Genomic DNA, 9797 nt, shown 5'->3' with positions numbered 1-9797 from the left:
CTTTCCAAACATTGATTCTAGCTAGAATCATCCTATTAAATGTAAATGCTAATTTTACTCCTCCTACAAATAAATGCAAATTTATTCCTAGTGGCTGCAGGAACAACAAAAAACTCTATGTTTTTATTGGCTGCAGGAGTAATCACACAAAGCTATTGTTGAAAAACAAAATGAAAAGAATAACTGGAACTTAACTAAACATACTAACAACTAACCTATGTTACTTGAAATGAAAGAGGACAACTCCCTAAGTGGGACCCCTTTAGGTAGTTTCCAAATTAATGCAATAGATCTAGATGAAAAACTTCATAACTTTATTGATAATAGATTCAACAAGTACATCAACGTTCTCACAATTGGATTGCTACTACAAAGTACATCAACCCATCATCCTTGTTCTTACTAAGAGTGAACAAGACCCTTTTATTCAAAATTTCTTAACTAACTAACTAATCATTTCCTTAAAATAGAGAAATGCCTATTACAAATTTATCTCTTTTTACAATGAAGGAGGATTTTAATGAGAAAGAGTAAAGAGTCAAAATAGTTAGAAAATTAGGGAACCATTACCCTAGATTGTTGGTTCATAAAGAAGCACTACTACTAAATGCATGTTGAACAATAAAACTCTCATATAATCCTTTAATGCATTCTAGTAAACAATGGCTAGACCATCAATTGCTTCCTTGTTTATTGCTGAAGAGTCCCTCTTTGACATAGTATTGTGGTAGTAGCAACTCCATCTTCTTCTCAACTCTAGTACCTACAGATTATAATGAGCAATCCAACAATATCAATTTAATTCAACATAAAACCTATTGACCTGATGGTCAAATCATTTGTCAGTTAGTGCCAAAAAATTGAAATCTTTTTGGTTGTTACATTGCTACTGAGCTTCACAAGCATAAAGTAGTGTAAGCTGAGATTCATAGAGTCTACTAAGATTCACAGTGTAAACCAAGTAGGATGTAGTGTTAACTAAGCTAATAGTGTCTATCAAGTTAGCCATGTTAACCAAGTAGAAGGAAGGTAGTGTTGACTGAGTTGTAGTGTCAACTGAACCCTTCAACATTAACCGAGTTCTCCAATGTTCGCTGAGTTATTAGTGCTAACCAAGCTCATGCCTACTTTGAGTGATCAATGTGGATCAAACATTAGTGTTAACCAAGTGCCAGATCTTGTCAAGTTCATAGTGTTGCCAAGTGTCAGAATATCACCTGAATGGTCTTCAGAACCTAAGTTACAACATCGAGCCGATTTAGTGAAGATTGTTGAAATTGGTATTGTAGCCAACTCCAAAAGGTAATTATTTGGATTAGTATATATGTAAGACATCTTTTCATATCCAAATGTAATAGAGTATGTGTATGAAAAAAGTATGAATATGAATTGAAGAGTAAAGGCTACAAGCAGTATAAGGAAAAGCAAAGTCTCATCTATCACAACAAGGTGATAATTTCTACATCAAAGGAATCTCAATTAGAAAACTAAGTTGTAGAGCATAGATCAACCACTGGTTCATCCTAATAGGTGCATCAGTCAAATCCTCTAACAAGGTGGACTTAAGGGTCTTATGCTAAATCTCCTAACTGAGTGCATACTTCATTGTATTGTATAAATCCTTTTACAAGGTGGACCTAACAGTCCTTATTACTCCTAATAGGGCAGATCACCAGAAGTGATCATTTGTAAGCCTTAACTAAGCAAATTTATACTACAGTACTAAATCTTGTGGGGATCATCCCCACAGTTTTACTTTCTATTTGGAAGGTTTTTGGGTTACCAATCATTGTGTCAACTCTTATGAATGTTTTATTGCTTTCAATTTTTCATGCATGCAATTACATCAAATTAGCTTAAAGAGGATTAATTGGTGAATTAATGTTAAAGTTTTATTGGTTCCTAATTCACCCCCCTCTCAGTCACCTGGCCCACCATACATTTCTAACAATTGGTATCAAAGCATTTGGTTCTCACATAAGAAGTTTAGCAGCTTGAGAAAAGATTAGAGGCAATAAAAGTGTATAGACTTGAGAAAGATATTGAAAATGAAAAGTTAGATCTGCAAATGGCCATGGAACAATTCAAGAAAATAAAGGAGCATCTCTCTCAATCCTTGAAAAGAAGAAAATTCCTAGCACCACAAATGAATGACAATCTCTACACAGAAGAAAGAATTGAAGACATTTAACAAGATAGAAGTTCAGATGAAGCTGATGTAGCAGTCAAAGACCTACTTGAGAAGAATCTCACTCTTCATGAGGAAGTCAAAAAATTGAAAAGAGAATAAGAAATTCAGTCATTTAAAATGTGTGAAGACATGGAAAAAAAGGGCAAAGCAAATGCAAAGAAGAGATTGCTAACTTAACAGGTAGAAGAAAAGAACAATGAAATTCAACACTTATCTCTTTAGCAAGAAGATTTGATAAGTCAACTCAATTGTGCAAATCAAGAGCTTATCAACTTAAGAACATATAATGAAATATTTTAGAATGATGTCAACATTGAAAGGAAAACTAATGAAAGGACAATGAAACCTCAAGAAATCCTAAACCAATTGAATGAGAAAACTCAATTTAGACACAAAGGTAAAGTAGGATTAGGCTATATAGATGAAGGTGAATACTCTTTGCAAGGAGCTCAAAAGAACAAAAGACTTGTAATCATTGTGGAAAGATAAGGCATACATAAAATAAGTTTTGGAGTAATGGTAAATCAAAATTCAGTGGAAAATGGTATAGTTGTAACAAGCAAGGACACAAAGTAAGTGAATGCACAGAGAAAACCAAGTTTGAAGGAAAATGTTTCAATTGCAACAAACAAGGGCACAAATCTTCGAAATGCAAGACCAAGAAGTGGAATCTAGTGGAATAGATTGTGAAAGCTATCTTCAGTTGGGATTACAACACATGGTGTAGACGTGACTTATGTGGTGAACATGGACATATTGGAGCAAATTGCATAAGAACTCACATGAGGAAGAGACCCTACAAAGAGATGTTTTGTGTGCAAAGAACTTGGACATCTAGCTAGAAACTGTATGAACCAAGGTAAAGTTGAAGATGAAAGAAAGCAAAGGCTGAAAATATCAGAAGTTAAATGAGGTAGCAATGGATAAAGAAATCTCTAGAAAATGCAAGTCAAAGTCTTGAAAATGTTGACACCCAAGTCAATGAGTTGGGTGATTCAACCATTTCAAATTGATTATCCATGGAGAACACTAGAACTATGATTTGAAAGGAAACATCTCATATCAGTTCTAGTCAACAAATAAGAAGATCCAAATCAACATTTAAGATGCATTGGGATCACTGAGTTAGATAATAGTTGAAGTAACGTCTAAGACCTTATCGAGCAAAGGCATGTAGCAAGACCTCACCGAGAAAGGTCAGGTTGCAAGACCTCACAAAGCTTGGATATAGATGGAGAGTTTGAAGTTCTAATCGAGTCAAAGGTATCTATTGAGTTGAATACTTCGCCGAGTTGGATAGGTTGTCACTAAGCTATCTTGAATATGATGCATTATCTATAGAGCAAACTTTTCAAAGAATTATCTTTGCATCACCAAGCATAATGTCATCTTCATCTAGCAGCAAGGTTAAGAAGGGTTCAAAGATGTTGATAAGAAATGTAGTGCTCATAGACCTGAAGTTCAAACTTTGTCCGATGATTGCCGAGGAACTAGACCCAGTCAGAGCACATTCACAAATTCCTCCAAAGGTACTCTTGATACATGATATTAGGTCATTTTATCACTATTCAATTCAAGAATTGGGTACTTTTGAGATGAATTAAGCATATGAGTCATTATGTGTGGATGGAGACTTGAAACCCAAGCATAAGCATATGGAAACAAAGGGTTTAACCCACATTTTACATATGCTGAGGGATTTTCAAGGAAAGTGGATTAAGTTTATCCTCATTCGTGTCCACAACATGCAATTTTGGCTTGACCAACCTATCTAGATAACAAAGAAGATGATTCATAGGGTCATTGGGTTTCCTATGCTAGATAGACCTAAAATTACAAAAATCCTAGGTCTGGTTGAGCTAGCGAAGAAGACTTTTGTTGAGTGGGATAGTAGAGGAATGAAGCTTAATGGTGTCATAGACATGGAGATTAAGTTTGGGATACATGTAATTGCTCACAAAATTTATAGTTCTAGTTGACTCAACAATGTTCTGTGTGAAGCTATAGACCTAACATTCAAGGTAGTCAAGAACAATCTATCCTTTGACCTCACTGAGTTACAACTGAGCCAGCTAAGAAAGAATATGGAGAGAATCCGAGCATCCAAGACTAATCTGTGTAAGATTGGATCACTCCTTGTATGTTTATTCTTTTATGTTCAAAATTTTTTCCCTTCAAAAGGTGTTGTAGTTTGGAAGAAAGATAGACCACTTTGTATATCAAATCAATGAATTTATAGCTGAAATGGGAGATAATTTTGAGGGAATCATGGATGCATACTTTGAGACCTTTAAGAAAAGGATGTAGAGAAGATTCAGAATACCCAAACAACTAGTTGATGATTATGAGCAAGATATATGTTTCCTTGTGGACTATGACAATATGCATATTCAGGCAAGTAGGCCAAGAGTGGCATGGGTAAAACCTCTTAGTTATGAGGTAAACATTGATGTCACAAGAGATATCATTGAGGCTCTTGTAATCAGCCTGTGGATCATAAGGCACCATATTTTGGTACATATGAAGAGGCAAAGACTAGGATTTCTTTGGAAATCAAGATTCCTCAAGCCCTAAATAGAGGAAGAAAGACAGTTGAAAATATCCAAAAGGAAAGCAAGAAATTTGGTTCCCCTCTTCTGATCATAGAAGTGAAGGGAGATGGTATTGAAGAAGAAGAAGAAGAAGGAGTAGATGAACATGAAGAAGAAGAAGAGCAAGAAGTAGTAGAGGAACCTCCAAATAAATAGGGGAAGGTAGCTATAACAAAGAAAGCTACAAGGTCCTCTCTTGCATTCTTCACTAAAAGGCCTACCAAGTCTAGGAAGAAGTTGAAGCTTCGAGATGAGGATGATGAAGAAGAGCAACAAGTAACTTTTTAGAAGTCTTCCCCTACCTTTGAAGAAAGGTTAAGAAGATTTATAGAAGGAGGAGGTATGACATATTTCAAATCACTCAAGTACAAGAATAGGAGTAAGGAAGATCAAAAAAAGATTGAAGAAGCCTTAGTGGAAAAAATAGCTAAAAGGAAATATGCTCTGAGTGAATTGGAAAACCAAGTTCTAGATGTTATACTTAAGCTAGTTGCATGTCAATAGGACAATTCTATAGTAGTTGCCAGGGATATTAGAGAACAAACCTTGAGGAAGGTAGTGTCGGATCTCTTAGACAAGAAGTGAAGGAAGCATTGACAAAGCATGAAGAAAAGATAACTCGTAAGTTTAACGCATTCATGATCCTATTCAAAGATATTGAATCTGTTGTGCAATCAAATATAAATGCATGGAAGAACATCTATGGATTGCATGTTGTAAACTATATTGAGGAGGTTGTATGAGTAGATGATGTTGATGATGAGGAAGATGATGATGAAGAATATGTGGATGATCATACAGTAAGAGAGGATCTACTTGAGATTCAGGATATCATATCACATAAGGTTCACATATCTTTCACACAAAAGTTCACATATCTTTCACAAAATAGTTCATATATCATATCACACTTATTCAGATCATACACCATAATTCACATCACATGAGGGTCACATATCTTTCACACAATAGTTCACATATCATTTGATACTTGCTTGTCTATAATACATAGCACACTTATCTTCGCAAGATAAGATCTTTACTTATACCTCGCATATTACAAAACTATGCTTAGTCGGCCTTCATGTGTTCACACACTTGACATAATAATGTCCACATAGTCAACTAATTATAACTTAGTAATTATTTCATAACCAAAATAATTCCTAAGGCCGTACAATCCAATTTACTACTATGCTTTGTTTTGCACTGCTAAATACCCGCAGTAGTACTTAAATCATAACTCGCGCCTTACTGTTCATACATATTTGCATACTGGCATATATCATCATGATACTATCATGAAGCTATCCTTAACTACGCAAAAGCTAACTCTCAATCAATTCGTCTGTACACTTAACATATGTCCATTGTATTGCTGCAAACTGTCTAACACTTAGACAATTTTCTATATCTAAATGTATAAATGAAATGTTGAATGTATGTTGCCATAAATGACAACCATTAATACATCTATCTAATAGTATTTTCAACAATATACTCCTTTGGCATTGGTGGTAACATTTGGGAAAATTTGGCTAAGTCCCAAAATGATGTCATATATGACAAAAACAAAAATAAAGTAACTACAAAATTGCCTTCAAAACATAACAATTTTATTCATGTTTTGACGGATCATTACATTCCTTATTACTCCTTACATTGATACATACGTAATCTCCCCCTTACATATACATATACATCTATACAATTTTTCTTCTACATAATACTCTCCCCCTTTGAAATCAATGACAAAGGTATCAAAAATTGTATCCATAAAAATTTGATCTACAGCTAATCAACCTATAAATCAGGAAAAACAATATGCATATACAACCTTTAGTCATTCTATCTCTTTCTTCCAGTTCTCCTTCACTATCTTTGAGATAGTGATTAGTGTGCAAAGTGCATAGGATGCCACTTCAACTGCACTCAAATAAGTGTAGGAAAACTTGTCATAGGAAGCCTTAGCTGTAAGACATTCTTCAAGTTGTCTCTACAAAATGTTGATCTTAGATGAGAAAATTTATCTATGATTAGAGAATCTCCTTGTTTCTTTCTCTTTCTTAGATTCCAAGTCTCTAATCACGCCATGTATCTTCTCCACTTCTACTCCATAGTCTTCAATTCTAGATTCTAGGAGTTATAACTTGATAATGAGTGTTTCAAGCTTACTTGTCTTACCTTAAATCTAACTCTCATAGTCTACAAGGTACTTGTATGACTATGCACATTGTCCATACAATCTTTTTCCCTCGTCAATATGCATTCTTAGTCTCTTGATGTTTTCATCAAGTGCCTTCAAATCATTGTGCACATTGGTACAAACTGTGTTGAATAGAGTTGCATCATGAGTAACTTGAGATTGTGTTAAAGCTACTTCTACTAGGGTTGTGAATTCCTTATCAAAGGTTTTCACCACCTCCATGGCCTATGACTGCAAGTCTAAAATAACTATAGTTGCAGTAAATGTCCTCTGCATCCTGTCCAAGACTTTAGTTAATGTCTTCTCCAAAGACTTTATAGATTTATTCTTCTCAAATAACTTACTCAAAGTGCTCACCAGGCCTTTCTAATCTTCATCATTAGATGTAATAGATACTACTAGTAATGTTCCAACTGCTATTGTTACTAAAGCTATAGTATGAATAAGTGTAACTACCTTTTTCTTTTCTTCCTTTGCTTTCTTCTTTTCCTCAACATCTTTCTTTGCATCCTCTTTAGCTTTCTTCTTCTTCACTTCTTCTTCTTGCATTTTCTTTTCCTCTTCTTCTCTTCTTTTCTTTTCTTCTACCTCTTTTAGTTTCATTTCTTCTTCATCATCAGAGCTAGAGTAGGTAGTGATATTGCCAACAATAGTCTCTCCATATCCTGCAAAAGGATTTTCCTTAGTATCTATAGTTATATGTGTACTATCCACTTGCATGGAACTAGTACCCATAATAATGTCAGGTGGTAAAGGTGCCTGCTATGTCTCCTCTTCTTCTTCCTTTTCACTAGAAGGTGTATTTGCTTGCACATACACTAGACTATCAACCTTTGTCTGTGCACTCACCTTAGGTACCAAGGACATATATTTTACTATAGCCTCCTTTGTTTCTTTTCTAACTTCCTCATAATTGCCTCCCATCAGAAGAAATGCTCTTCTTTTGTTCCTCAACAAGGGCTCAATACCCTTCAAAACTCTGTTTGATTCCTCTTTGGATCCAACATCACATAGTTTATTTATTGTAGTGATCCTCATATTCAAATTCTCTTCCAACACTCTGTTCTTCCTATTAATCAACCTATTGTATAGGTCTTTAGGAATCTTATTTTTTATATTCTCAAACTTCTTCTTCTTCAATATCATATTTCTTATAATAGCATTCTCTAATTTCCTTCTATCTGTGTTACTATACATACTGTAATATTTATTCAATTGTACAAAATTATCATCATTTATTATCTGCATATTTAGATTTTCTACCTTGGGTTTCCAAGCTTTCTTTCCTGCAATTGTCCTTGCTTCCTGTGCATCTTATTCAATAGGTTTATCTTCAACTTCATCTTTACAGCTTTCTAAGCTACTTATCTGTATTATTTTCCTCCTCTTTCCTGGTCCACTAGCAATCTGCTTGACCCTTTTCTTGGCTTGTGGTGTAGGTTCTTGTTTAACCTTTACCAATCTTCTTGATTTTATCTGTGCAGTAGGTGTTTCCACCTCTGGCTGCCTCTTAGTATGTTCTTGTCCTACTCTCACTGATTGCACTTGCATAACTACTACATAAGGTGCAATAGGAGTTTGTGCACAAGGTTGTTCCACTGTTACTCCTTCTAAAGGTCCTACCACAACAATGGGAGTTACTACCAACACCTCAATTTGACCACTGGCTTTCATCTCCAATGTAATTTCTTTAATCTCATTGAATTCTTATCTTGTCATGCCAAATTCCTTAAGAATGGAATTTATCTCCTTTTCAACCCTTTTCCTACTTTCTTTGCTATAAAGTTCAGATTGAACTATTCTTGATCTTAGGTTCCCCATCTAGGGCATTTTATGTTCTACTCAGATTCAAGTATGATCTTTACATAACCTTTTACAAGTTGTGCGCTTATTTCATAACCCATAGGATCAATGAATTTGATTTTGGGAATCACTACTTCCATGTAGGTGTTGTCTGTTTCCACCATGAAGCATAAATCTTCATTCTACTTCTCTACCATAGAGGGAGGTACTCTATACCTTAGTTTCATCTCTGATTGGAAACTTTTCTTCATTCTATCAATGTCATCATCTGTGACATTCTCTAGCTTGGATCTATAGCATTGATTAACCAACTTCATTGTACACTCACTGCTATCCCAACTTATCAATCTAGGAAATTTCTTTGTAGCACAAAAGAATATATGAGTCAACAAGGAATCAAATTTGAATACTGCATTCTTAGTTTTCTTCAACCTTGCAATATTATCCAATAATTGTATTCTAATGATCTCACATAAGTTAACATTTCTTCCTTTAACTACCATTACATAAACTGCATGAGGAAATCTAGCTAGTACTGTGTTAACCCTTGATTCATGCTTTAACTTGTACCCCAATATCTTAGTTAACAATTTTACTTCTCTATCTTGAATAGGTTCAACCTTCATGTTCCTTCTGTCGAACTTCATCTTAAGGTTCCTCTCAACCATTTTCCTGACATTCTTCTCATTTATAGGATTACATTCTTCATTGTGCAATCTTGTGATCTTGTGAATTAGGTCATTTTCAATGACAATCTTCTCATCTCCTTGCTAAAACATATCATCATGTACCCTACTCAAAATAATTTAGGTCTAGTTGTGATTATCAAATTCTATGTTAAACATATACTTTACCAAATTCAAATTCTCTAGTTGCGCATACTCATACTTTAGGGATAGGTCACTGTTACACATCTTTCCCAAGTCCTCATGAATTTCATCATCACCTATGCTCTCAATCTTATAGTGAATGTAGCTTCTTATATATTTGACATTTAATAGATTTT

The sequence above is a fragment of the Cupressus sempervirens genome, chromosome 10, assembly GCF_028749045.1.
Source record: "Cupressus sempervirens isolate cs-2001-9-10 chromosome 10, ASM2874904v1, whole genome shotgun sequence".
NCBI classification, from domain to species: domain Eukaryota; kingdom Viridiplantae; phylum Streptophyta; class Pinopsida; order Cupressales; family Cupressaceae; genus Cupressus; species Cupressus sempervirens.
This window is presented reverse-complemented; position numbering follows the sequence as displayed.